This window comes from Astatotilapia calliptera, chromosome 7, assembly GCF_964374335.1.
Source record: "Astatotilapia calliptera chromosome 7, fAstCal68.1, whole genome shotgun sequence".
In the NCBI taxonomy this organism is placed as follows: domain Eukaryota; kingdom Metazoa; phylum Chordata; class Actinopteri; order Cichliformes; family Cichlidae; genus Astatotilapia; species Astatotilapia calliptera.
Genome location: NC_137428.1, coordinates 23,691,770 through 23,697,928, shown reverse-complemented (window position 1 = coordinate 23,697,928; position 6,159 = coordinate 23,691,770). Strand labels below are relative to the sequence as shown.

At 40.6% G+C, this 6,159-nt stretch overlaps 1 long non-coding RNA gene across 1 annotated transcript; it reads right to left on the bottom strand.

The window, feature by feature from the left end:
- Nucleotides 1-5,404: 5,404 nt before the first annotated feature.
- Nucleotides 5,405-5,842, bottom strand: LOC145430014 (uncharacterized). Its single transcript, XR_013910390.1, has 2 exons — nucleotides 5,724-5,842; nucleotides 5,405-5,634 (listed from the first exon to the last, which is right to left on the bottom strand). It is a non-coding gene; the product is annotated as an uncharacterized LOC145430014 (long non-coding RNA).
- Between the last annotated feature and the right edge of the window lie 317 nt (nucleotides 5,843-6,159).

Below are 6,159 nucleotides of genomic sequence, written 5' to 3'. Positions count from 1 at the left end.
GAGAAGAGTCGTGGAGGCCCAAGTAGAGAGAGTTGCAGTCCAGTCTAGCGGTGATAAATGCATGAATAAGTTTTTCAAGGTATTTCAGAGGAAGATAGGGCTTCGCTTTGGAAATCTAACGTAACTGGTAAAATTCTGTAATTTGAAAGAGCTATCCAAAAATACTCCGAGGTTTCTTACAGTGTGGGAGAGATGGCTAGCAAGAGGACCAAGAGTATCAGTTTGCTGGCCCAAAGGGCTATGATTATCAAAAATAATAACTTTGGTTGTATTTTCATTCAGGGAGAGAAAATTATTTGATGACCAGACTTTGACATCGTGAAGACAGTTAAACAGTGGTTGCAGTGTGGTAGAGACATCCAAGTTCAGGGGAAAGTAAATTTAGATGTCATCGGCATGGCAGTGGAAGGAGATATTGTATTTTTTGAAAATGGATCCCAAGTGCAGCATGTACAAGGAGAAGAGTTGGACCCAAAACAGACCCCTGTGGGACACCACAGTAAATACGGAAAGAAGAGGAGGAGAATTGCACCATAGCAACGGAGAACGACCTCTAGCCTTGATAAAAGAATGTTATGACCAACCGCATGAAAAGCAAAGTCCAATCTAGTAAAACTAAAACCACAGAGCAACCCGAATAAGCGGTTAAAAGAAGATCATTAAAAACTCTTAATAAAGCTGTCTCAGTACTGTGGCGGGGTTTGAAACCAGACTAGAAGTTTTCACCAATATCATTAACATCTAAAAAGGCCTGAAGTTGCTTAAGAACTATGTTTTTCAGGATTTTGGACATAAAAGGGAATTTGGAGATCAGCCTGTAATTAGAGAGAGCATTAGGGTGAAGGTTTGCACAACAGCATGTTTGAAGGCAGTTGGTACACAACCTAATGTCAGTGATGCACTCAAAAAAAGTAAAATACAGGGCCCAATAGTCTCCAAAGCTTCCTTGAAAATGCGAGAGGGAAGAGTGTTATGTGGGAAATTAGAAATTCTTAAGTGATCAATTATTACCTTTAAGGCAGAAAAAGACACTCAAACTGCTGAAAAACAGTTGAACATTTAGAAGCTGGAACTTTGTCTATCACTGAACGTTATAATACATTCAATTAACACTTTATCAGGTGCATCTTGCTAGTACATGGTTGGCTCTCGTTTTTGGTTCTTCGTGGGATTCAACGATGCTGCAACCATTCCTCAGACTTTTCCCCCCATATTAATATGATGACATCACAGTTACTGCTGATTTGTCGGCTGCTCAACTGTGATGACGATCTCCCACAACAATAACCCTCAGATAGGCTGTGGGTTTAACTAAGGGAAACACAATAAACCAAGAAATTATCCCCCACACCATTACACCTCCAGCAGCCTGACCCATGCTTTCATATACTTTACACCAGATTCTGACACTCCTATCTGAATGTTGCAGCAGAAATCACGGTGTGGTCTTCTGCTTCGAGGCGTACATCTCTTCTGCATACTTTAAATATAACAAGTAGTTATTTAAATTGCTGTTGCCTTCCTATCATGTCAAGGTCATGTTTATTTACATAGCACATTTAAAACAATAAAGTCAGCTGTGTAAAAGTGCATTAAAAGTATATGGCTACAAGAAAAATTACACTAAAACATTAGGAAATTTTAATATAATACTTAACATTAAAATAAAATAAGATTAAAAAACTGAAATAAAAACGTAAATACAAATAAAATCAGACAACAAAGGATGAGGATGTCAACTGGTGCCAAATTCCAAGGAGAATAAATGTGAAAATAAATGTGTTTTTAATGAAGATTTAAATGTGTGTGCTGTCTATCATGACTGGCTATCATCTTAATGCATTGGTGGCATGTGATTGACCGACCGGATATTTGAATTTGCGTGCAGCTTAACAGGGTGTGACTGACAGAGTGGCCAGGGAGTGTTTTCCCACTCACTGAAGCGCCATCTACTTTTTAACCACTAGAGGGCACCACTGTCCGACCTTAGAAACCGACATCATAAGCTTGATGTTGGTTGTGATCTCCAAGTTTCCTCTCAGAACAGTGAGGATCACGGATAGAGTCAGTCATGCAAAAATACAGGATATTCCCAAACTGGGTACATACTGTCAATGAGAGTCTGTGAAACAACTTCCCCAAATTTTAAGATAAATGAAACTGACATGGCTGCCCAAGACAAGTGGCTGGTGGTGCAGTGATTGGCACTGATGCCTCACAGAACAAGTTCCTGGATTTGAATCCATCAGGCTTTGGCTTTTCCGTGCTGAATTTCTATGTTCTCTGTGTGATTGGGTACTCCGGGTGTCTCCTGACATCCAAAGACATGCATGTTTGAGGTTAAATGGTAATTCCAAATGGGTCATGGGTGTGTCTGTCTCTGTGACAGCTGGAGTTAGCTCCAGCCCCCTCATAACCCTAAATTGGAAAGTAGATTGTACATTCACGAGCACCAGAGAGGAAACATGTAAACCTCCAAAAAGCGATCCCTAAAGGTTGACTCTGTTCATCTGGACGTAGCGTTTTCAGTGGGAGAAACGTTTCGTCACTCATCCAAGTGACTTCTTCAGTCTCAGCTGATTGCAGCTGCAACCTTATCAAGAGTATATTTGTGCAATGACTGATCAAAGACCGTTGATCATACAAATCATGCTTCGTCATTAGGATGTGAAACAAACGGTTATTTCAATCTTACACAGTAAATTTTCCAGCATGTAGCAATCACTATAAGACCGTAGACTCTGCATACAAAAGTGTCTTCTGCAACAGATAATTTCATTTATAACGAGCGCACTTTAACATCTGAGACAAAATCAGGCATTTGCCCAAAGAAAATTATATTTTGTATCTGAAATACTACATTGGAAAAGTTAAACAAAGATTTTCTGTTCTTATATTTTTGAGCAGTGAATTAGGGACGATTTAAAAACATCTCTTGTGACCTCACTGACATGTATGTTTTTACCAGGAAAGCTGCTTCTGTTCGGCCGTTACAGCTCGACAGGTGTACAGAATTTTACTTCCTCCTCGTGTCGTTATTACTGTAAAAAGGAGAGTAAAGTTTGCAATAAGACAGTCAAAAGGTCAAGGAATACAGCTGCCCTATCACACACTCCTTTCCCCATCAGAGTTCATGAATCATCAGGTGCTTTTGTTCCTCAGTCATTTGACAACTGCATTCAGTTTTGCAATTACTCACTGCATGGATATCAGATCAATATTAGCATTTATATAAACCCTAAACAATTGGCAATATTTACACATTAAATGGCCACTTTATTATGTACAGTGTTTTACTTACAACTAAAAGCTACCTTTTGATTATCAAACCGAACATCAGAAGGGGGATTTAAGCTACTTTGAATCTAGCATGTTTGTTATTGCCAGACAGTATGAGTATTGCAGGAACTACAGATCTACTGGGATTTCCTGCACAGCCATCCCTACGGTTTACAGAGAATGATCTGAAAAAGAGTGTGTGGGAGTTCTCTGAGTGACACTGATTGGAAGGAAACAGTAATTCAAACAACCACTTGCCGAGCAGAAGACTGCACCAGTTGTCACTCCTGTTATTGAAGAACCAAATCCTGAGGCTATGATCATGCAGGCTCACCAAAATTGGATAACAGAAGGTTAGAAAACATTGCCTGCTCTGATGAGTCTCGATTTGTGCTGCAACATTCAGATGGTTGGGTCAGAAAACTACATGGTGTGAACTACAAGAAGTCAGGGATCCATCCTGCGTTGTATAAATACATTGGTTCATTTTGCAGACCCGTAGTACCGAGGATCTGTTAAACCCTACAGCCTACATGACACTCAATAACTCAGGTGTTGTTGATTGTCTGATGACCGTTTCCAGCAGCATGAAGTATAAAGGTAGCTTTGAAAGCAAAAAAAAAAAAAAGCCAACCTGCTACTAGCAAAATGCACCTAATAAAGTGGCCACTAATGTATTATAACCTTACAAAGTATTGCTCAATCGGATCAGCATTTTAGATTATTTTTGTTTTGTAAATTCAATTTCAATTTGTGTCCTTTGGGGATTTTTAGACCAATATAATAACAAAACATAAAAAAACTAAAACGTTGTAGTTATACTACAAGGTATGAGAGACCTGAGCACGAGATTTAGGAAAGGTTGGCTCCGCCCCAGTGGAGGTGTTTCGCTCCCCCCTCACGACTCCCAGAGTTGGATCATACTATGATTTTGCTAACCTGCAATCTCGTTTTATAATCCTGTTTAGTTTTTTTGTTGTACAGGGTGGGCCATTTATATGGATACACTGTAATAACATGGGAATGGTTGGTGATATTAAAGTCCTGTTTGTGGCACATTAGTATATGTGAGGGGGCAAACTCCTCAAGATGGGTGGTGACCATGGTGGCCATTTAGAAGTCGGCCATCTTGGATACAACTTTTGTTTTTTCAATAGGAAGAGGGCCATGTGACACATCAAACTTATTGGTAATGTCACAAGAAAAACAATGGTGGGCTTGGTTTCAACGTAACTTTATTCTTTCATGAGTTATTTACAAGTTTCTGACCACTTATAAAATATTTTATAACACATATGTGTTCAATGTGCTGCCGATTGCGTTGGATTGTCAATGCAACCCTCTTCTCCCACTCTTCACACACTGATAGCAACACCGCAGGAGAAATGCCAGCACAGGCATCCAGTATCCGTAGTTTCAGGTGCTGCACATCTCGTATCTTCACACCTTAGACAATTGCCTTCAGATGACCCCAAAGATAAAAGTCTAAGGGGGTCAGATCGGGGGACCTTGGGGGCCATTCAACTGGCCCACGACGACCAATCCACGTTCCAGGAAACTGTTCATCTAGGAATGCTCGGACCTGGCACCCATAATGTGGTGGTGCACCATCTTGCTGGAAAAACTCAGGGAACGTGCCAGCTTCAGTGCATAAAGAGGGAAACACATCATCATGTAGCAATTTCACATATCCAGTGGCCTTGAGGTTTCCATTGATGAAGAATGGACCCACTATCGTTGTACCCCATATACCACACCAAACCATCACTTTTGTTGTTCCAGCAGTCTTGGAGGGATCCATCCAATGTGGGTTAGTGTCAGACCAATAGCGGTGGTTTTGTTTGTTAACTTCACCATTCACATAAAAGTTTGCCTCATCACTGAACAAAATCTTCTGCGTGAACTGAGGGTCCTGTTCCAATTTTTGTTTTGCCCATTCTGCAAATTCTGTGCACCGATCTGGGTCATCCTCGTTGAGATGCTGCAGTAGCTGGAGTTTGTAAGGGTGCCATTTGTGAGTAGCTAATATCCGCCGAAGGGATGTTTGATTAATGCCACTCTCCAGTGACATGCGGCGAGTGCTACGCTGTGGGCTCTTGCTCAATGAAGCTAGGACAGCCACTGATGTTTCTTCATTAGTGAAAGTTTTCTTGCGTCCACATTTTGGCAAATCCAACACTGAACCAGTTTCACGAAACTTAGCAAGCAGTTTGCTGACTGTAGCATGGGAGATGGGTGGTCTCGTAGGGTGTTTTGCATTGAAATCTGCTGCAATGACCCGGTTACTGCGTTCACCAGATATCAACACAATTTCGATCCGCTCCTCACGTGTTAACCTCTTTGACATGTCAATGGCTGTGAACAAAGAGAAACTTGTAAATAACTCATGAAAGAATAAAGTTACGTTGAAACCAAGCACACCATTGTTTTTCTTGCAACATTACCAATAAGTTTGATGTGTCACATGGTCCTCTTCCTATTGAAAAAACAAAAGTTGTATCCAAGATGGCCGACTTCTAAATGGCCACCATGGTCACCACCCATCTTGAGGAGTTTGCCCCCTCACATATACTAATGTGCCACAAACAAGACTTTGATATCACCAACCATTCCCATGTTATTACAGTGTATCCGTATAAATGGCCCACCCTGTAGAACACAGAAAGTGAAAAGTACCAGGCGATAAAACAAAAAGTCAGAATACCCCTGAGAGCACATTTCAAGTTTCAGTTAATGAGCAATGACAGATGAACAAGTGCAGATATTTTGTGTAAATACATCTTTCTGTAAAAGTACCACAAATCCAACTTAAACACTGTGATGTATTTCACTGTATCCAATGAACTCTGCCACATGCACACAATAGAAAACACAGTGGCT